Source organism: Gorilla gorilla, chromosome 4, assembly GCF_029281585.2.
Source record: "Gorilla gorilla gorilla isolate KB3781 chromosome 4, NHGRI_mGorGor1-v2.1_pri, whole genome shotgun sequence".
NCBI classification, from domain to species: Eukaryota; Metazoa; Chordata; class Mammalia; order Primates; family Hominidae; genus Gorilla; species Gorilla gorilla.
The window spans coordinates 69,902,981-69,928,790 of NC_073228.2; the positions used below are offsets into that span (position 1 = coordinate 69,902,981).

The window sequence follows — 25,810 nt, forward strand, 5'->3', positions numbered from 1 at the left end:
TTCCATTCGATTCCATTCGATGCTTCCATTCGATTCCATTCGATGATGATTCCATTTTTGTCTGTTCGATTATTCCGTTCATTTCCGTTCGATGATGATTCCATTCGAGAACATTCAGTGATTCCATTCAAATCCATTTGATGATTCCCTTCGATTCCATTCGATGTTGATTCCATTCGAGTCCATTCGATGATTCCATTTGATTTCATTCGGTGATGATTCTCTTCGATTGCATTCAATGATTCTATTCTATTCCATTCGATGATGATTCCATTTGAGTCCATTCGATGATTCCATTCAAGTCCATTTAATGATTACATTGGGTTCAATTTGATGATGATTACTTTGGATTCTATTCTATGTTTCCATTCGATTCCATTTGTTGATGATTCCATTCGATTCCATTCAAAGATGATTCCATTCAATTTCATTCAATGGTTCTATTTGATTCCATTCGATGATTATTCAATTCTATTCCTTTCGATGATTAAATTCAATTCCATTCGATGATGATTCCATTTGATTGCATTCTATGGCGATTCCATTCGATTCCAGTCGAAGATTCCATTCGATTCCATTCGACGATGATTCTGTTCGATTCTATTCGATGATTCCATTCGATTCCATTCGATGATGATTACATTCGACTCCATTTGATGATTCCTTTCGAGTCCATTCAATGATGATTGCATTCGTGTCCATTCGATAATTCCATTCAATTCCATTCGATGATGATTCCATTCGAGTCCATTCAATGATTCCATTCGATTCCATTCAATGATGATTCTATTCAAATCTATTCGATGATTCCACTTGATTGCATTTGATGGCTCCATTTGATCCCATTCAATGATTGCCTTCGATTCCATTTCATGATCCTTCCATTTGATTCAATTCGGTGATTCCATTCAATTCTGTTCAATGATTGTTCCAATCGTATCCTATAGATGATGATTCCATTCGATTCCGTTTGATTATGATTATATTCAATTCCATTTGATGATGATTGCATTCGACTCTATTCGATGATTCCATTCGATTCCATTCGATGATGATTCCACTCAAGTCCATTCGATGATTCCATTCGAGTCCATTCGATGATTTCATTAGATTCCATTTGAAGATGATTCCATTCGATGTCATTCGATGATTTCATTCGAATCCATTCAACAATGATTCCATTCGTGTATATTCGATGATTCCATTTGATTCCATTTGATGATCATTCCATTTGATTCCATTCGATGATTCCATTCAATTCCATTTGACGATGATTCCAGTCTAATCCATTTGATGATTCCATTCGATTCCATTCTATGATGACTGCATTCGGTTGCATTTGATGATGATTCCAATGGAATCCATTCTATTTCTTCATTTGATTCCATTCGTTGATGATTCCATTCGTTTCCATTCAATGACGATTCCATTTAATTCCATTCAGTGATGATTCCACTCGATTCCATTCGATGATTCCATTCGATTCCATTAATGGTGATTCCATTCGAGTGCATTCGATGATTCCATTTGATTCCACTTGATGATACTTTAATTCGAGTCCATTCGATGATTCCTTTCGATTCCATTTGATGATGATTCCATTCGAGTCCATTCGATGATTGCATTCGAGTCCATTTGATGATTCCATTAGATTCCATGCGATGATGATTCCATCGAGTCCATTCGATTATTCCATTTGATTTCATTCGATGATGACTGCATTCAGTTCCATTCAATGATGTTTCCAACGAACTCCATTCAATGACTCCATTCGATTTCATTCATTGATGTTTCCATTCGATTCCATTCAATGATGATTCCATTCGACTCCATTCCATGATTATTCCATTTGATAAAATTCAATGATGATTCCATTCGCTTCCATTCGATGATTCCTTTTGATTCCATTCGATGATGATTCCATTCGGGCCCATTCGATGATTCCATTTGATTCCATTCGATGATGATTCCATTCGAAGATTCCATTCAATTCCATTCGATGTTTCCCATTGATTCCACTCGATGTTGATTCCATTGGAGTCCATTCAATGATTCCATTTGAGTGCATCCATGATTTCGTTCAATTCCTTTTGATGATGATTCCATTGGAGTCCATTCAATGATTCCATTTTATTTCATTCGATGATGATTCCATTCTATTCCATTCGATGATCCCATTTGAGTCCAATGATTCCTTTCGAGTCCATTAAATGATTCCATTCGATTCCATTCGTTAACGACTCCTTTTGAATCCATTAAATGATGATTCCATTTGATTCCATTTGATGATTCCATTAGATTCCATTCTTTGTTTTATTTCCATTCTTCTTGATGATGATTCCTTTCTCTTTCATTCGATGATCCCATCCGATTCTAATCCATGACGATTCCATTCAATCCCATTTGATGAAAATTCCATTCGATTCCATTCGATGATGATTGCATTTGAGACCTTTCGATGATTCCATTCAATTCCATTCAATAATGATTCCATTCGACTGCATTCGATGACTCCATTCAAGTCCATTTGATGATTCCATCTGATTCCATTCGATGATGATTCCATTAAGGTCCATTCGATGATTCCATTTGATTCCATTCAGTGATGAATTCATTCGATTCCATTCAATGATTCCATTCGATTCCATTTGATGGTGATTCCAATCAATTCCAATCGATGATTCCCTTCGAATCCATTCGATGATGAGTCTATACATTTCAATTCCGTGATGATTCCATTCGATTCAATTCAATGGTGTTTCCATTCAATTCCATCCGATGATGATTCCAGTTGATTCCATTGGATGATGATTCCATTCTAGTCCATTCGATGATGGTTCCACTCGAGTCCATTCGATGATGATTCCATTCTATTTCATTCGACGATTCTGTTTGATTCCATTTAATGATGATTCCATCTGATTCCATTTGATGAATCATTCGATTCCATTCTATGATGATTCCATTTGTTTAAATCCGATGATGATTCCATTCTATTACATTTGATGTTTATTCCATTCGAGTAAATTCTATGATTCCATTCGATACCACTTGATAATGATTCCATTCGAGTCCATTCGATGATTCCATTCGAGTCCATTCAATGTTTCCATTCGATTCCATTCGATGAAGACTCCATACGAGTCCATTCGATGATTCCATTTGATTTCATTCGATGAAGATTCCATATGAGTCCATTCAATGTTTCCATTTGATTCCATTTGATGATGATTCCATTCGAGTCCATTCGATGACTCAATTCGATTCCATTTGATGATGATTCCATTCGAGTACATTGATTATTCCATTCCATTCCATTCGATGATTCCATTCGAGTACATTGATTATTCCATTCTATTCCATTCAATGATTCCATTCGAGTCCATTCAATTATTCTATTCCATTCCATTCGATAATTCCGTTCGATTCCATTTGATGTTGATTCCATTCGAGTCCATTCGATGATTATTCCATTCGATCCTATTTGGTCATTCCATTCGATTCCATTCGATGATGATTCCATAAGTGTCCATTCGATGATTCTGTTTGATAACATTGGATAATGATTCCATTCGATTGCATTCGATAATTCCATTCTATTCCATTCGATGATGATTGCATTCGAGTCCGTTCGATTATTCCATTCGAGTCCATTTGATTATTCCATTGAGTTCAATTTGATGATGATTACGTTGGATTCCATTCTATGATTCCATTCGATTCCATTCGTTCATGATTGCATTCGATTCCACTCGATGATGATTCCATTCGATTTCATTCAACGATTCAATTCGATTCCTTTTGATGATGAATCAATTCTATGCCATTGGATGAGTATATTCAATTCCATTTGATGATGGTTCCATTCGATTGCATTTGATGATGATTCCATTCGTGTCCATTCGAAGTTTCCATTCGATTTCATTGCATGATGATTCCGTTGCAGTCCATTCGATGATTCCATTCAACTGCATTCGACGATGATTCCATTCGATGCTATTTGATGATTCCATTCGATTCCATTTGATGATGATTACATTCGACTCCATTTGATGATTCCATTCGAGTCCATTCAATGATGATTGCATTCGTGTCCATTCGATGATTCCATTCAATTCCATTCAATGATGATTCCACTCGAGTCCATTCAATGATTCCATTTGATTCCATTCAATGATGATTCCATTTGAATCCATTTGGTGATTTCACTCGATTCCATTTGATGACTCCATTCGATCCCATTGGATGATTCCCTTCGATTCCATTTCATGATCCTTCCATTTGATTCAATTCAGTGATTCCATTTGATTCTATTCAATGATTGTTCCAATCGAATCCTATAGATGATGATTCCATTCGATTCCATTTGGTTATGATTATATTCGATTCCATTTGATTCCATTCGATGATGATTCCACTCAAGTCCATTCGATGATTCCATTCGAGTCCATTCGATGATTTCACTAGATTCCATTTGAAGATGATTCCATTCGATGTCATTTGATGATTTCATTCGAATCCGTTCAATGATGATTCCATTGGTGTACTTTCGATGATTCCATTCGATTCCATGTGATGGTCATTCCATTCGAGTCCATTCAATGATTCCATTCAATTCCATTTGATAATGATTCCATTCTAATCCATTTGATGATTCCATTCCATTCCATTTGATGATGACTACATTCGGTCCCATTTGATGATGATTCCAACGGATTCCATTCTATTTCTTCATTTGATTCCATTCATTGAAGATTCCATTCGTTTCCAGTAGATGATGATTCTATTAGATTCCATTCGATGATGATTCCATTTGATTCCATTCAATGACGATTCCATTTAATTCCATTCAATTGTGATTCCACTTGATTCCATTCGTTGATTCCATTCGATTCCATTCGATGGTGATTCCATTCTAGTGCATTCAATGATTCCATTTGATTCCACTCGATGATACTTCAATTCGAGTCCATTCGATGATTCCTTTCAATTCCATTTGATGATGATTCCATTCGAGTCCATTCGATGATTGTATTCGAGTCCATTTGATGATGCCATTCGATTCCATGCGACGATGATTCCATTGAGTCCATTCGATGATTCCATTTGATTTCATTCGATGATGACTGCATTCTGTTCCATTCGATGATGAACCCAACAGACTCCATTCAATGACTCCATTCGATTCCATTCATTGATGATTACATTCGATCCCATTCGATGATGTTTCCATTCGATTCCATTCGATGATGATTCCATTCGACTCCATTCCATGATTACTCCATTCGATTCCATTCAATGATGATTCCGTTCAATTCCATTCAGTGATTCCCTTTGATTCCATTCGATGATGATTCCATTCGGCTCCGTTCGATGATTCCATTCGATTCCATTCGATTATGATTCCATTCGATGATGATTCCATTCAACTCCATTCCGTGATTACTCCATTCAATTCCATTCAATGATGATTCCATTCAATTCCATTCGATGATTCCTTTTGATTCCATTCTATGATGATTCCATTCAGCTCCACTTGATGATTCCATTTGATTCCATTTGATTATGATTCCATTCGATGATTCCATTCAATTCCATTCGATGTTTCTTTTCAATTCCACTCGATGTTGATTGCATTGGAGTCCATTCAATGATTCCATTCAAGTGCATTCCATGATTTTATTTGATTCCATTCGATGATGATTCCATTCGAGTCCATTCAATGATTCCATTTTATTTCATTCCATGATGATTCCATTCAATTCCATTCAATGATCACATTCGAATCCAATGATTCCTTTCGAGTCCATTAAATGATTCCATTTGATTCCATTTGATAATGACTCCATTCGAGTCCATTCTATGATGATTCCATTTGATTCCATTCGATGATTCCATTGGATTCCATTCTTTGTTTTATTTCGATTTTTTTGATGATGATTCCTTTCTCTTTCATTCAATGATCCCATCCGATTCTAATCCATGATGATTCCATTCGATCCATTTGGATGAAAATTCCATTCGATTCCATTTGATGATTCCATTCGATTCCATTCGATGATGATTCCATTCGATTCCATTCAAAGATTCCATTCGATTCCTTTCGAAGATTATCCCATTCGAGTTCATTCGGTGATTCCTTTTGATGCCAATTGAAGATTTTTCCATTCAAGTCCATTCAATGATACCATTCAATACCATTCATTGATGATTCCATTCGAGTGCACTTGATGATACCATTCAATTCCATTTGATGATGATTCCATTCGATGTTTCCATTCAATTCCATTCTATGATCATTCCGTTTGAGTCCATTTGATGATTCCATTGGACTCCATTTGATGATGATTCCATTCAATGATTCCATTCGATTCTATTCAATGATGATTCCATTCGATTTCATTTGATGCTGATTCTATTCTATTCCATTCGATCATTCAATTTGACTCCATTCAATGATTCCATTCGATTCCATTTGATGATTCCATTTGATTCTTTTCAATGATGATTCCATTCGATTCCATTTGATTCTTTTCAATGATGATTCCATTCGATTCCATTCGATAATGACTGCATTCTATTCCATTTGATGATTCCATTCCATTCTATTCGATGATGATTCCATTCGTGTCCATTCGTTGATTCCATTCGATTTCATTCGATGATGGTTCCTTTTGAGTGCATTAGATTATTCCATTGTGTTCCATTTGATGATGATTCCATTCGATTCCATTCAGTGATTCCATTCGAGTCCATTCAATGAATCCATTCGATTCCATTCGATGATGATTTCATTTGGGTCCATTTGATGATTCCATTAGATTCCATTCAATAATGATTTCATTCCAGTCCATTCGATGATTCCATCTGATTCCATTCGATGATTATTCCATTCGAATCCATTCGATGATTCTATTTGAATCCATTTGATGATTGCTTTTGATATTTGATGATTATTCCATTCGAGTCTATTCAATGATTCCATTCGTTTCCATTAGATGATGATTCCATTCTATTCCATTTGATGATTCCTATTGCTTCCATTCTCTGATAATTACATTGGAGTCCATTTGATGATTCCAGTCAATTCAATATGATGTAGATTCCTTTCGATTCCATTCGATGATTCCATTCTATTCCATTCAATGACGATTCCATTCGAGTTCATTAGATGATTCCATTCAATTCCATTTGATGATGATTCTATTCGTGCACATTAGATGATTTCACACGATTCCCTTCGATAATGATCCCATTCGAGTGCATTCGTTCATTCCATTTGATTCCATTCGATGATGATTCCATTTCATTCAATTCATTGGTGATTCCATTCAATTACATTCATTGATTCCATTCTATGCCATTCGACAATGATTCCATTCGATTCCATTCGATGATTCCACTCAATTCCACTTAACAATGATTGCCTTCTATTCCATTCAATGATTCCCTTTGATTCCGTTTGATGATTGCCTTTGATTCCATTTGATGATTCCAATTGATTCCATTCGATGATGATTCTGTTGGATTCCATTTGATGATTCCATTTGATTACATTCCTTGGATTCCATTCGATACCATTTGATGATCATTCCATTCGATTCCATTCAATGATTTCATTCAATTCCAATTGATGATGATTCCATTCAAGGCCATTCAATGATTCCATTCGATTCCGTTCTCTGATGCTTCCATGCGACGTCATTAGATGTTTCCATTCGATTCCATTCGATGATGATTGCATTCGAGTCCATTCGATGATTCTATTCGATTCCACTCGATGATAATTCCATTCGATTCAACTCGATGATTCCTTTCAATTCCATTCGATGATCATTCCATTGGAGTCCATTTGATGATTGCATTCAAGTCCATTTGATGATTCCATTCGATTCCATGCAAAGATGATTCCAAGGAGTCCATTCAATGATTCCATTTGATTCCATTCGATGATGACTGCATTCGGTTCCATTCGATGATGATTCCGAGGGAATCCATTCGATTCCATTATGTTTTAGTACATTCCATTCTACTCCATTCCATTCCAGTCCATTCCATTCAATTCCAATCCATTCGATTCCATTCCACTCGATTCCACTGCACTCCATTCCTTTGCATTCCGTTCTATTCCATTCCATTGCATTTCATTCCATTCCATTTGATAACATTCCATTCTATTCCATTCCATTCGAATCTATCACTTTGGAATCCATTACATTCTGTCCATTCTATTCCTGTCCATTCCTTTCCTGTCCATTCCATTTGATTCCATTCCATTCGATTCCACTCCATACTAGTGCATTCCATTCGATTCCATTCTATTTGAATAAATTCCATTCGAGACCATTCCTTTCGAGTCCATTCTATTTGAGTCCATTCCATTTGACTCCATTACATTTGGATCCATTCCATTCCATGACATTCCAACACATTACATTCGATGCCATTCCATTCGATTACTTTCCATTCGAGTCCATTTGATTCGAGTCCATTCCATTCCCTTCTAGTCCATTCGAGTTGATGCCATTCCATTTGATTCTATTCCATTCAACTCCATTCCATTCCATTCCGTTCCATCCGATTCCATTCCATTCTATTCCTTTCTGTTCCATTCCATTGCATTCCATTCCATTCGTTTCCATTCCATTCTAGTCCATTCCTCTCCATTCCATTCGAGTCCATTACATTCCAGTGCATTCCATTCGAGTCCATTCCATTAAATTGCATTCCATTTGATAACTTTCCATTACACTCCATTCCATTCTATTCCTTTCGCTTCCATTCAATTCCATTCCATTCTATTCCATTCCATTTGATTCCATTCCATTCGACTCCATTCCTTTGGAGTCCATTCCATTCCATTCCATTGCATTGCATGTCTTCCCATTCCAATCAATTCCAATCCATTCAATTCCATTTTGTTCCAGTCCATTCCTTTCGAGTCCATACCATTCCATTCCATTCCATTTGTTTCCATTCCATTCGATTCCATTCCATTCGATTCCATTCCATTCGAGTCCATTCCATTCCATTTGTTTCCATTCCATTCGAGCCCATTCCATTCCAGTCCATTCCATTCGATTCCTTTTCAATCTAGTCCATTCTATTCGATGCCATTCCATTCCAGTCCTTTCCATTCGACTCCATTACATTACATTACATTCGATGCAATTCCATTCCAGTCCATTCCATTCGAGTCCATTACATTCCATTCCAGTTGATGCCATTCCATTCGGTTTTATTCCATTCGACTCCATTCCTTTCCGTTCCATTCCTTCTGATTCCATTCCATTCTATTCCTTTCCATTCCATTCCGTTGCATTCCATTCCATTCGTTTCCATTGCATTCGAGTTCATTCCACTCTAGTCCCTTCCATTCGAGACCATTTCATTCCAGTCCATTCCATTCGAGTCCATTTTATTCTATTACAATCAATATTTTTCCATTACACTCCATTCTATTCTTTTCGTTTTGTATCCATGTAATTCCATTCCATTTGTTTCCATTCCATTCGATTACATTCCATTCGATTCTATTCCATTTTACCATTCCATTCCAATCCGTTTGATTGTAATCCATTCGATTCCATTTTGTACCAGTCCATTCCATTCGAGTCCACTCCATTCAAGTCCATTCCTTTGAATTCCATTCCATTCGATACCATTCCACTTGATTCCACTCCGTTCCATTCCATTCTATTCCATTCCTTTGCATTCCATTCCATTCCATTTGTTTACATTCCATTTTGATTCAATTCCATTCGAATCAACTACATTGCAACTCATTCATTCGAGTCCGTTCCATTCCAGTCCATTCCATTCTGGTCCATTCCATTCAATTCCATTGCATTCGATTCCATTCCATACTATCGCATTCCATTTGATTCCATTCTATTTGAATAAATTTCATTCGAGACCATTTCTTTCGATTCCAATCTGTTTGAGTCCATTCAAATTGAGTCCATTACATTTGGGACCATTCCATTCCATTCCATACCATTCCATTCCATTACATTCGATGCCATTCCATTCAATTATATTCACTTCATGTCCATTCCATTCCATTCCATTCTATCCAATCCATTCCATTCGACTCCATTCCATTCGACTCCATTCCATTCCATTCTGATCCATCCGATTCCATTCCATTCTATTCCTTTCCATTCCATTCCATTGCATTCCACTTCATTCATTTCCATTCCATTTGACTCCATTCCACTCCGGTCCATTCCATTTGAGTTCATTCAACTCCAGTCCATTCCATTCAAGTCCAATCCATTCGAGTCCATTCCATTCAGTTCCATTCCATTCAATATCTTTCCATTACACTCCATTCCTTTCTATTACTTTCAATTCCATTCAATTCCATTCCATTGGTTTCCATTCCATTTGATTCCATTCCACTCGATTCCATTCCTTTCGACTCCATTCCATTCGAGTCCATTGCATTCCATTCCATTCCATTCCATTCCATTCCATTCCATTCCATTCCGTTCGTTTCCAATCCATTTGATTCCATTTTGTTCCAGTCCATTACATTCGAGTCCTTGCCATTCCAGTCCATTCCACTTCATTCTATTCCATTCGATTCTATTGCACTTGATTCCACTCTGTTCCATTCCATTGCATTCCATTCTATTGCATTCCATTGCATTCCTTTCCATTCCATTTGATTACATACCATTCGATTCCATTCCGTTCGTATCAATGACATTGCAATCCATTACATTCGAGTCTGTTCTGTTCCTGTCCATTCCATTCTGGTGCATTCCATTTGATTCCATTCCATTTGATTCCATTCCATACTATTTCATTCCATTCGATTCCATTCTATTCGAGTAAATTCCATTAGAGACCATTCCTTTCAAGTCCATTCTATTTGAGTTCATTCCATTCAAGTCCATTATATTTTGGTCCATTCCATTTCATGCCATTCCATTCGATTCTATTCCATTCAAGTCCATTCCGTTCGAATCCATTCCATTCCATTCCATTCCATTCCTTTCCATTCCATTCGATTATATTCCATTCGACTCCATTCCATTCCATTCCGTTCCATCCGATTCCATTCCATTCTTTTCCTTTCCATTCAATTCGATTCCAATCCATTCCATTCCATTTTGTTCGAGTCCATTCCTTTCAAGTCCATTCCAATCCAGTCCATTGCATTCCAGTTCGTTCTATTCCAGTCCATTCCATTCGATTCCGTTCTACTTAATTCCACGCCATTCCATTACATTGCATTCTATTCTATTCCCTTCCATTGCATTCCATTCCATTACTTTAGATAACATTTCATTTGATTCCATTCCATTCCAATTACTTTGCAATCCATTACATTCGAGTCCATTCTATTCCAGTCCAATCCATTCCACTGAATTCTATTCGATTCCATTCCATACTATTTCGTTGCGTTCAGTTTCATTCTTTTCGAATAAATTACATTCAAGATCATTCCTTTCGAGTCTATTCTATTTGAGTCCATTCCATACAAGTCCATTACATTTGGGTCCATTCCGTTGCATTCAATTCATTCCATTCCACTCCATTAAATTCGAGGCCATTCCATTCTATTCTAATCCATTCAACTCCTTTCCATTCCATTGCTTTACATCCAATTCCATTCCATTCTATTCCATTCCATTTCTTTCCATTCCATTGCTTTACATCCAATTCCATTCCATTCTATTCCATTCCATTCCTTTCCATTCCATTCCAATCCTTTCCTTTCCATTACATTCCATTCGTTTCCATTCCATGCGACTCCATTCCATTCGATTCCTTTCCATGCTATTGCATTCCATTGGTTTCCGTTCTATTCGAATAGATTCCATTGGAGACTGTTCCTTTCGAGTTCATTCTATTTGAGTCCATTCCATTTGAGTACGTTACATTCGGCTCCATTCCATTACATTACATTACATTTCTTTCCATTCCAAACCATTCCATTCAATTCTCTTCCATTCGAGTCCATTCCATTTGACTTCACTCCATTCCATTCCTTTCCATTTCATTCCATTCAAAGCCATTCCATTGGATCGTATTCCATTTAACTCCATTGCATTCCATTCCATTCCATCCGATTCTATTCCATTATATTCCTTTCCATTCCGTTCCATTCCATTCCATTCCAATCCTTTCGATGCCGTTTAATTCGATTCAATTACATTCGACTCCATTCCATTCCATTCCGTTCCATCCAATTCCATTCCATTCCATTCCATTCCATTCCGTTCCATTTCATTCCATTTGTTTCCATTCCATTTGAGTCCATTCCACTCCAGGCAATTCCATTCGAGTCCATTCCATTCCAGTCCATTCCATTCGATTCCATTCCATTCGATTCCATTCCACTCTATTCCACTCTGTTTGTTCCTTTGCATTCCATTCTTTTCTATCCCATTCCATACCATTCTATTCCATTTGATTAAATTCCATTCGATTCCATTCCTCTCTAATCAATTACATTGCAATCCATTACATTCGAGTCCGCTTTATTCCAGTCCATTCCATTCTGATCCATTCCATTCGATTCCATTCCATTCGATTCCATTCCATACTATTGCATTCCATTCGATTCCACTCTATTCAAATAAATTCCATTCGTGATCATACCTTTCGAGTCCATTCTATTTGAGTCCATTCCATTCGAGTCCATTACAATTGGGTCCATTCCGTTCCGTTCGATGCCATTCCATTTGATTCGATTCCATTCAACTCCATTCCATTCCATTCCGTTCCATCTGATTCCATTCCATTCTATTCCTTTCCAATCCAGTCCATTCCATTCCACTCAATTCCTTTCCAATCCATTCCGTTCCATTCCATTCATTTCCATTACATTTGAGTCCATTCCACTCCATTCCATTCGAGTCCATTCCATTCCAGTACATTCCATTCATGTCCATTCCATTCCATTCCATTCGATTTCTTTCCATTACACTCCATTCCTTTCTATTCCTTTCTATTCCATTCAGTTCCGTTACATTCCATTCCATTCCATTATTCCATTCCATTTGACTCCATTACATTTGAGCCCATTCCATTACAGTACATTCCAATCCATTCCATTCTGTTCCATTCGATTCCAATCTGTTCGATTCGATTTCTTTCTAGTCCAAACCATTCGAGTCCATTTCATTCCAGTCCATTCCAATTGATTCCATTGCATTCTATTCCATTACACTCAATTCCATACCACTCCACTTCACTCCGTTCCCTTCCATTGCATTCCATTCTATTCCATTCCATTCCATTATATTACATTACATTTGATTACATTCAATTCAATTCCATTCCATTCGAATCCATTACATTGCAATCCATTACATTTGAGTCCGTTCTCTTCCAGTCCATTCCATTCCACTCTATTCCATTCAATTCCATTCCGTTCCATTCCATTCCATACTATTGCATTCCATTTGATTCCATTCTATTTGAATATATTCCATATGAGGCCATTGCTTTCGAGTCCATTCTATTTGAGTCCATTCCATTTGAGTCCAATACTTTTGGGTCCATTCCATTCCATTCCTTTCCATTCCATTCGATGCCATTCCATTCGATTCTATTCCATTCAAATCCATTCCATTCGAGTCCATTCCATTCCATTCCACTCCATTCCATTCGTTGTCATTCCTTTGTATACTATTCTATTCAACTCCATTCCATTATGTTCCATCCGATTCCATTCCATTCAATTCCTTTCCATTCCATTCGTTTCAATTCCTTTCGGGTCCATTCCACACCAGTCCATTCCTTTCGAGGCCATTCCATTCAAGTCCAGTCCATTCGAGTCCATTCCATTCCATTCCATTCGAAATCTTTCCATTACACTGCATTCCATTCTATTACTTTGATTCCATTCAATTCCAGTCCATTCGACTCCATTACATTCGAGTAGATTCCATTCCGTTCCATTCAAATCCATTCCATTCCTTTCCATTCGATTCCAATCTGTTTGATTCCATTTTTTTTCTAGTCCAAACCATTCGCGTCCATTAAATCCCAGTCCATTCCAATCGATTCCATTCCATTTGATTCCATTCAATTAGATTCCATTCCGCTCAATTTCACTCCGTTAAATTCCTTTGCATTACATTCTATTGCATTCCATTGCATTCCATTCTATTCCATACATTTGATTACATTCAATTCAATTCCATTCAATTCAGTTTCATTCCATTTGAGTCAATTACATTGCAATCTATTACATTGGATTACGTTCCATTCCAGTCCATTCCATTCTGGTCCATTCCATTCGATTCCATTCCATACTATTGCAATTCATTTGATTCCATTCTATTCTAATATATTCCATATGTGGCCATTCTTTTCAATTCCATTCTGTTTGAGTCCATTCCATTCGAGTCCAATACATTTGGGTACATTCCGTTCCTTTCCATTCCATTCCATTCCTTTCCATTCCATTAGATGCCATTCCATTCGATTCTATTCCGTGCGAATCCATTCCATTCGAGTCCATTCCATTCCTTTCCACTCCATTACATTCGACGCCATTCCATTCTATTCTATTCCATTCGACTCCATTCCATTCCATTCCGTTCCGTCCGATTCCATTGCATTCTATTCCTTTCCATTGCATTCCATTCTGTTCCATAAGTTTCCATTCCATTCGAGTCCATTCCACACCAGTCCATCCCTTTCGAGACCATTCCATTCAAGTTCAGTCCATTCGAGTCGGTTCCATTCCATTCCATTCGACATCTTTCCATTACACTACATTCCATTCTATTCCTTTGGATTCCATTCAATTCCATTCCATTCGATTAAACTCCATACAATTGCATTCCATTCGATTAAATTGTATTCGAATATATTCCATTCGAGGCCATTCCTTTCGAGTCCATTCTATTTCAGTTCATTACATTTGGGTCCATTCCACTCCATTCCATTCGATGCCATTCCATTCGACTATATTGCATTTGGCTCCATTCCATTCCATTGCTTTCCATCCGATTCCTTTCCATTCTATTCCTTTCCATTCCAATGTATTCCATTCATTTCCATTACATTAGAGGCCATTCCAGTCCCATCCATTCCATTCGAGTTGATTCCTTTCCAGTCCATTCCATTTGAATCCATTCCTTTCCACTGCATTTCATTCTATATCGTACCATTACACTCAATTCCAACCTATTCCTTTCAATTCCATTCAATTCCATTTCATTCGACTCCATTCCATTCGATTCCATTCCATTCTGTTCCGTTCAATTCCAATCAATTCAATTCCATTTTGTTCCAATCCATTCCATTCGAGTCCATTGCATTCCAGTCCATTCCATTCGATTCCATTCCATTCGATTCCATTCCATTCCATGCCATTGCACTCGATTACACTATGATCCTTTCCTTTGCATTGCATTGTATTCCACAACATTGCATTCCATTCCTTCCCATACGATCATATTCCATTCGATTCCATTCCATTGGAAAAAATTACATTGCAATCCATTACACTCAAGTTCATTCTATTCCAGTCCTTTCCATTCCATTCCATTCCATTCCATTCCATTCCATTCCATTCCATATTATTGCATTCCATTCGATTCCATTCCATTCAAATAAATTCCATTCAAGACAATTACTTTTGAGTCCATTCTATTTGAGTCCTTTCCATTCCATTCCATTCCACTCAATGCCATTCCATTCGATTCTATTCTATTAGACACCATTTCATTCCATTCCGTTCCATCCAATTCCATTCCATTCTATTCCTTTCCCTTCCATTCCATTCCATTCCATTGCATTCCATTTCATTCCATTCTTCTCCACTCCATTCGAGTACATTCCATTCCATTCCATTCCATTTGAGTCCTTTTCTTTCCAGTCCATTCCATTTGCATCCATTCCATTCCATTCCTTTCAAAGTCTTTCCAGTTCATTCAATTCCATTCTGTTTCTTTCAATTCCATTCAAATCCATTGTATTCGATTTTTTCCATTTGATTCCATTCCATTCAACACCATTCCAATCGAGTCCATTCCATTCCATTCCATTCCATTCGAATACAATCTGTTCAATTCCATTTATTTCCAGTCCGTTCCATTCGAGTCCATTCCATTCCAGTCCATTCCATTCGATTCCATTCCATTCGATTCCATTCCATACGAATCCATTCCACTCGATTTCACTCCATTCGATTTGATTGCATTCCATTCTACTCTATTCCGTTGCATTCCTTTCCATTCCATTCCATTGCATTCCATTCCATTCCACTTGATAACATTCCATTCGACTCCATTCCATTCGAATCAATTACATTGCAATCCATTACATTCTAGTCCATTGTATTCCAGTCCATTCAATTCCGGTCCACTGCATTCGATTCCATTCCATTTGATTACATTCCATACTATTTCATTCCATTCAATTCCATTCTAATCGAATAAATTCCATTCGAGACCCTTCCTTTCGAGTGCATTCTATTTGAGTGCATTCTATTTGAGTCCATTCCATTCTAGTCCATTACATTTGGGTCCATTCCAAATCATTCCATTCCATTCCATTCCATTCCGTTCCATTCGAAGCCATTCCATTCGATTCTATTCCATTCGTGTCCATTCCATTCGATTCCATTCCATTTCATTCGATGCCATTCCATTCAATTCTATTCTATTTGTCTCCATTCCATTCCATTCCGTTCCATCCGAATCCATTCCATTTTATTCCTTTCCATTCCACTCCATTCGTTTCCTTACCATTCAAGTCCATTCCACTCCAGTCCATTCCATAAGAGTCCATTCAATTCCTGTGCATTCCATTCGAGTCCATTCCTTTCCATTCCATTCGATTTCTTTCCATTACACTCCATTCCATTCTATTCCTTTCAATTCCATTCAATTCCATTCTGTTTCATTCCATTCCATTCGATTCCATTCCATTCGTCTCCATTCTATTCGAGTCCATTCCATTCCATTCCACTCCATTGCGCTCGATTCCAGTCTGTTCGATTCCATTTTGTTCCCGTCCAATCCATTCGAGTCCATTACATTCCAGTCCATTCCATTCGATTCCATTCCATTCGATTCCATTCCACTTGATTCCACTCATTTTCATTCCGTTGCATTCCATTCTATTCCATTCGTTTGCATTCCATTCCATTCAGTTTGTTTACATTGCATTCAATTAAATTCCATTCGAATGTATTACAGTGCAGTCCATTTCCTTCGACACCATTCTATACCAGACCATTCCATTCTGGTCCATTCCATTTGACTCCATTCCATTCGATTCCATTCCATAATATTGGATTTTATTCGATTCCATTCCATAGTGTTGCATTCCTTTCCATTCCATTCTGTTCAAATGAATTCTATTCGAGTACATTCCTTTAGAGTTCATTCTATTTGAGTCCATTCCATTTCATTACTTTTCATTTCGGTCCATTCCATTCCATTCGATGCCCTTACTTTCAATTCTATTCCATTCGAGTACATTCCATTTCACTTCATTCAATTCCATTCCATTCCATTCCATTAGATACCTTTCCATTCCATTGCAACCCATTCCATTGCATTCTACTCCATTCGACTCCATTCCTTTTCATTCCATTCCATTCCATTCCGTTCCATGCCATTCCATTCATTTCAAATATATTCGAGTCCATTCCACTGCAATCCATTCCATTCGAGGCCATTCCATTCCTGTCCATTCCATTCGATTCCATTCCATTCGATTCCATTCCACATGATTTCACTCCGTACCATTCCATTGCATGCCATTCTATTAAATTCCATTGCATTCCATTCCATTCCTTTGGATTACATTCCATTCGATTTCATTAAATTCGAATCAATTACATTGTAATCCATTACATTCGAGTCCATGCTATTCCACTCCATTCCATTCCGGTCCATTCCATTCTATTGCATCCCATTCGATTCCATTCCATACTATTGCATTCCATTCGATTTCCTTGTATTCGAATAAATTCTATTGGAGACCATATTTTTCAAGTCCGTTCTATTTGAGTCCATTCCATTCCAGTACATTGAATTTGGGTCCATTCCATTCCATTCCATTCGATGCCATTCCATTTGATTCTATTCCATTCTATTCCATTCCATTCGAGTATATTCAATTCCATATCATTCCATTCAAGTACATTCAATTCCATTTCATTCCATTCCATTCCATTCGATGCCATTCCATTCGTTTCTATTGCATTCGACTCCATTCCATTCCATTCTGTTCTATCTGATTCCGTTATATTCTATTCCATTCCATTCCATTCCATTCCATTCCATTCCATTCCATTCCATTTTATTCCATTACGTTCCATTGCATTCGTTTCCATTTCAATCGGTTACATTCCACTCCAGTCCATTCCATTTGGGTCTTTTCCATTCCTGTCCATTCAATTGGAGTCCATTCCATTCGACTCCATTACACTCGATTCCACTCTGTTCCATTCCATTGCATTCCATTCTATTTCATTCCATTGCATTCCATTCTATTCCATTCCATTCCAATTAATTACGTTGCCATCCATTACATTCAAATCCATTCTATTCCAGTCCTTTCCATTCCGATCCATTCCATTTGATTCCATTCCATACAATTGCATTCCATTCTATTCCATTCTATTTGAATAAATTCCATTCGAGTCCATTCTATTTGAGTCCATTCCATTTGAGTCCATTACCTTTGGGTCCATTCCATTAAATTCCATTCCATTTCATTCCATTCAATTTCATTCAATTCGATGCCATTCCATTTGATTCTGTTCCTTTTGCGTCCATTCCATTCGATTCCTTTCCATTCCATTCCATTTGATGACATTCCATTCGATTCTATTCCATCTGACTCCATTCCATTCCATTCCATTCTATTCCATTCCATCCGATTCCATTCCACTCTATCCCTTTCCGTTCCATTACACTCCATTCCATTAAATTTGTTTCCATTACATTTGACTCCATTCCTTTCCATTCCATTCCATTCGATGACATTCCTTTCGATTCTATTCCATCTGACTCCATTCCATTCCATCTGATTCCATTCCATTCTATCCCTTTCCATTCAATTTCATTCCATTCCATTAAATTCGTTTCCATTACATTTGAATCCATTCCACTCTTGTCCATTCCATTCAAGTCTATTCCATTCCAATCAATTCCATTCGTGTCCATTCCCTTCCATTCCATTCCAGTCAATTCCATTCAATTCCGTTCCATTCATTTCCATTCCATTTGATTCCATTCCATTCGATTCCATTCCATTCAATTCCATTACACTCGTTTCCACTCCGATCCGTTCCTTTGCATTGCATTCTATTCCATTCCATTGCATTCCCTTCCCATCCAATAGATTACATTCCTTTCTATTGCATTCCATTCGAATCAATTACTTTGCAATTAATTGCATTCGAGTCTGTTCTATTCCATTCCATTCGATTCCCATCCATTCCATTTGATTCTATTCCATACTACTTTTTGTCATTTGATTCCATTCTATTAGAATAAATTCCATTCCAGACCATTTCTCTTGAGTCCATTCCATTTGATTCGCTTCCATTCGAGTCCATTCTATTCGGCTCCATTCCAATCGATTCCATTCCCCTCGATTCCACTCCATTCCTTTCCATGGCATTCCATTCCCTTCCATTCCATTCCATTCCATTCCATTGGATTGCATTCCATTCAATTCCATTCAATCCGAATCAATTTCATTGCAATGCATTACATTCGAGTCCATTCTATTCCGCTCCATTCCATTCGATTCCTTTCCGTTCTATTACATTCCATACTATTGCATTCCTTTCGATTCCATTCTATTAGAATAAATTCCATTGTAGACCATTCATTTCCAATTGATTCTATTTCAGTCCCTTCCATTCAAGTCCATTACATTTGGTTCCATTTCTTTCCATTCCATTCCTTTCCACTCCATTCCATTCCAATCCATTCGATGCCATTACATTCCATTCGATTCCTTTCAAGTCCATTCCATTCGCGTCCATTCCATCCCATTCCATTCCAATCAATGCCATTCCATTCAATTATATTTCTTTCGACTCCATTCCATACCATTTCTTTCCATCCGATTCCATTCCATTCTTCTCCTTTCCATTCCATTCCATTCCATTCCATTTATTTACATTCCAATCACGTCCATTCCATACCATTTCTTTCCATCCGATTCCATTCCATTCTTCTCCTTTTCATTCCATTCCATTCCATTCCTTTCCATTCCATTCCATTCATTTACATTCCATTCACGTCCATTCCACTCTAGTCCATTCCATTCGATTCCATTCCATTCCTGTGTATTTCGTTCGAGTCCACTCCTTTTCTTTCCATTCCATTCGATATATTTCCATTACACTCGATTCCATTTTAATCTTTTCGTTTCCATTCAATTCGTTTCCACTCAATTCAATTTAGTTTGGTTCCATTCCATTCGAATCCATTCCATTCGAGTCCCTTCTATTCCATCCTATTCCATTCCATTCCGTTTGATTGCAATCCGTTCGAATGCATTTTGTTCCAGTCCTTTCCATTCGAGTACATTCCATTCCAGTCCATTCCATTCTAATCCATTCCTCTTGATTCCACTCTGTTCCATTCCATTGCATTTCATTCTCTTCCATTCAATTGCATTCTATTCTATTCCAATCCATTGCATTTCATAACATTCCGTTTGATTACATTCCATTCAATACCATTGCGTTCAAATCAATTACATTGCAATCTATTATATTAGAGTCTGTTCTATTCCAGTACATTGCATTTTGGTCCATTCCATTCGATTCCATTCCATACTACTGCATTCCATACTATTGCATTCCATTCAATTCCATTCTATTCGAATAAATGCCTTTTGAGACCATCCCTTTCGAGTCCATTCTATTTGAGTACATTCCATTCGAGTCCATTACATTTGGTTCCATTCCATTCCATTCCATTCCAATCCATTCCATGCCATTAAATGCCATTCCATTCTATTGTATTCAATTTGAGTCCATTCCATTCGATTCTATTCCATTCCTTTCCATTCGATGCCTTTCCATTCAATTCTATTCCATTCGACTCCATTCCATTCCATTCCGTTCCATCCAATACCATTCCATTCTATTCCTTTCCATTCCATTCCATTCCATTCAAGTCCATTCCACTCCAGTCCATTCCATTCGAATGAATTCCATTCCGGTCCATTCCATTCGATTGTATTCCACTCTATTCCACTCCATTTCATTCCACTCTATTCCATTCTATTGCATTCCATTCCATTCCATTTGATTACATTTCATTCAATTCCATTCCATTCGAATCAATTGCATTGCAATCCATTTCTTTCCAGTCCGTTTTATTCCAGTCCTCTCCATTCTGGTCCATTGCATTTGATTCCATTCCATTCGATTTCATTCCATAGTGTTGCATTCCATTTGATTACATTCTATTCGAATAAATTCCTTTGGAGACCATTGCTTTCGAGTCTATTCTATTTGAGTCCATTCCATTCGAGTCCATTACTTTTGGGTCCATTCCATTCCATTTCATTCCATTCCATTCCATTTGATGCCATTCCACTCGAGTCCATTCCATTCTAGTCCACTCCATTCGAGTCCATTGCATTCCATTCCATTGCATTTGATGCCATTCTATTCGATTCTATTCCATTCATCTCCATTCCATTCCGTTCCAAACGAATCCATTCCATACTTCTCCTTTCCCTTCCATTCCATTCCATTCTTTTCTGTTCCATTCGATTCCATTCCACTGCAGTCCATTCCATTCGAGTCCATTCCATTCCAGTCCATTCCATTGGAGTCCATTCCATTCCATTCCATTTGATACTTTGATTACACTCCATTCCATTCTATTCCTTTTGAATCCATTACATTCCATTCCATTTGATTCCATTCCTTTCAATTCCATTCCTTTCGACTCAATTCCATTCAAGTCCATTCCATTCCATTCCTTTCTGTTCCATTCAATTCCAATCGGTTCGATTCCATTTTGTTTCAGTCCATTACATTGAAGTCCATTCAATTCCAGTCAATTCCATTCGATTCCATTCCATTCGTTTCCATTCCATTCGAATCCATTCCAATGAAGTCCATTCCGTTTGTGTCCATTACTTTCGAGTCCATTCCATTCGAGTCCATTCCATTTGATTCCATTCGATATCTTTCCATTACACTCCATTCCATTCTATTCCTTTCAATTCCATTAAATTCCATTCTATTGGATTGCATTCCACTCGACTCCATTCCGTTCGATTTCATTTTATTCGATTCCTTTCTTTTTCACTCCATTGCTTTCAACTCCATTCCATTCGATTCCATTCCTTTCCACTCCATTCTATTCCATTCCCTTCTGTTTGATTCCAATCCGTTCAATTCCATTTTGTTCCAGTCCATTCCATTCGAGTCCATTCCATTCCAGTCCATTTTATTCTATTCCATTCCATTCGAATCCATTCCGTTCGATTCCATTCCACTCAATTCATCTCCGTTCCATACCTTTGCATTCCATTCTATTCCATTCCGTTGAATTCCATTCCATTCCATTTGATTACATTCCATTCGATTACATTCCATTCAATTCCCTTCCATTCAAATCAAACACATTGCCATTCATTACATTCGGGTCCATTCTATTCCAGTCCATTCCATTATGTTCCATTCCATTCGATTCCATTCCATACTATTGCATTCCATTCGATTCCATTCTATTCGAATAAATTCCGTTCAAGACCATTCCTTTTGAGTCCATTCTCTTGGAGTCCATTCCATTCCAGTCCAATTCATTTGGGTCCATTCCATTACATTCCATTTCATTGCATTCCTTTCCATTCGGTGCCATTCCATTCCATTCAATACCATTTGAGTCCATTCCATTTGAGTACGTTTCATTCCATTCCATTCCATTCCATGCCATTCCATACGATTCTATTGCAATCAACTCATTTTTTCCATTCCATTCCATCCAATTCCTTTCCTGTCTATTCCTTTCCATTCCATTCCAATACATTACACTACATTACATTCGTTTCCATTCCATTCAAGTCCATTCCACTCCAGTCCATTCCATTCGATTCCACTCCATTCCAGTCTATGCTATTCGAGTCCATTCCATTCCATTCCATTCCGTTCCATTCCATTCCAATCCGTTCGAATCCATTTATTCCCGGTACATTCCATTCGAGTCCTTTCCATTCCAGTCCATTCCATTCGATTCCATTCCATTCGATTCCATTCCATTCGATTCCATTCCACTCGATTCGACTCCATTCCATTCCATTGCATTCCATTCTGTTCCATTTCCTTGCATTCCATTCCACTCCACTTGATTACATTCCATTCGACTGCATTCCATTCGATTCAATTACATTTCAATCCATTACACGCAAGTCCGTTCTATTCCTGTCCATTCCATTGTGGTCCATTCCATTCAATCCCATTCCATTCGATAACAATCCACACTATTTCATTCCATTCGATTCCATCCTATTCGAATAAATTCCATTCGTGACCATTCCTTTCGAGTACATTCTATTTGACTCCATTCCATTCGAGTCCATTACAGTTTGGTCCATTCCATTCCATTCCACTCCATTCCATTCGATGCCATTCCATTTGATTCCATTCCATTCCAGTCCATTCCATTCCATCGCATTCTATTCAATGCCATTCCATTCGATTCCATTCCATTCGACTCCATTCCCTTCCATTCCATTCCATTCGACTCCATTCCATTCCATTCCGTTCCATCCTGTTCCATGCCATTCTATTCCTTTGCATTCCATTCCATTCGTTTCCATTCAATTTGAATCCATTCCATTCCATGCCTTCCATTTGTTATATTTCCATTTCACTCCATTCCATTCTATTACTTTTGATTCTATTCAATTCCATTCCACTCGGATCCATTCCATTCGACACCATTCCATTCGAGTACATTCTCTTCCGTTCCTTTCCATTCCAATCCATTCCATTCCAATCTGTTCGATTCCATTTTGTTCCAGTCCATTACATTCTAGGCCATTCCATTACACTTCATTCCATTTTATTCCATTCCTTTCGTTTCCATTTCATTCTATTCCATTCCATTCGATTCCACTCCGTTCCATTCCATTACATTCCATTCTATTCCATTACATTGCATTACATTCCATTACATTTGATTTCTTACAATTCGATTCCATTCCATTCAAATCATTTACTTTGCAATCCATTACATTCTGGTCCATTCTATTCCAGTCCATTCCATTCTGGTCCATTCCATTGGACACCATTCCATTTGATTCCACTCCATACTACTGCATTCCATTCGATTCCATTCTATTCAGATATATTCCATTCGAGACCTTCTGTTTGAGGCCATTCTATTTGGGTCCATACCAGTCGAGTCCATTCCATTTTTGTCCAATCCATTCCATTCCATTCGATGCTATTCCATTCTATTCTATTCCATTCCAGTACATTCCATTCGAGTCCATTCCATTCCATTCCATTCTACTCCATTCCTTTCAACTCTCTTCCATTTGATGCCATTCCATTCCATTCCGTTCCATCTGATTCCATTTCATTCTATTCCTTTCCATTCCATTCCATTTATTTCCATTCCATTCGAGTCCATTACGTTTGTGTTCATTCCATTCCAATCCGTTCCATACCGTTTGATGCCGTTCCATTCGATTGTTTTCCATTCGACGCCATTCAATTCCCTCTGTTCCATCCAACTCCATTCCACTCAATAACTTTACATTTCATTTCATTCCTTTCCATTCCATTCGTTTCCTTTCCATTCGAGTCCATTCCATTCCAGTTCTTTCCATTCGAGTCCATTGCATTCCATTCGATATCTTTCCATTATGCTCCATTCCATTCTATTCCTTTCGATTCCATTCAATTCCAATCCATTCGTTTCCATTCCATTCGACTCCGTTCCATTCGAGTACATTCCATTCCATTCCATTCCATGTTGTTCCATTCAATTCCAATCCGTTCGATTCCATTTTGTTCCAGTCCATTCCATTTGAGTCCATTTCATTCCATTCCATTCCACTTGAGTCCATTCCATTCCATTCCATTCCGTTCGATGTCTTTCTATTACACTCCATTCCATTCTATGCTATTCGATTCCATTCCATTCCATTCCATTCTATTCCATTCCATAGTATTGCATTCTTTTCGATTCCATTCTATTCGAATTAATTCCATTTGAGACCATTCTTTCTATTCCATTCTATTTGAATCCATTCCATTCGAGTCCATTGCATTTGTGTCCATTCCATTTCATTCTATTCCATTCCATTCCATTCAATGCCATTCCATTTGATTCTTTTCTATTCTACTTCATTCTATTCCAATCCATTCCATCCGACTGCATTTCTTTCTTTTCATTTCTGTTCCATTCCTTTTATTCCATTCCATTCCATTCCACTCATTTCCATTCCACTCAAGTCCATTCCTCTCCAGTCCATTCCATTCGAATCCTTTCCATTCCAGTCCATTCTATTCGAGTCCATTCCATTCCATTCCTTTCGATATCTTTCCATTACACTCCATTCCTTTCTATTCCTTTCAATTCCATTCAATTCCATTCCATTCTATTACAGTCCACTCCATTCGACTCCACTCCATTTGAGTACTTTCCATTCCATTCCATTCCAATCCATTCCATTCTGCTCGATTCCAGTCCTTTCGATTACATTTTGTTCCAGTCCATGCCTTTCAATTCCATTCTATTTGAGTCCATTCCATACGAGTCCATTATATTTGGGTCCATTCCATTTGTGTCCATTCCATTCCATTCCATTATATTCCATTCCATTCAAG

At 37.6% G+C, this 25,810-nt stretch overlaps 1 pseudogene; it reads right to left on the reverse strand.

Moving 5' to 3' along the window:
• LOC115932759 (uncharacterized) overlaps nucleotides 1–24,717 on the reverse strand; it is an 85,308-nt pseudogene extending 60,591 nt beyond the window's left edge.
• Nucleotides 24,718–25,810: the final 1,093 nt, after the last annotated feature.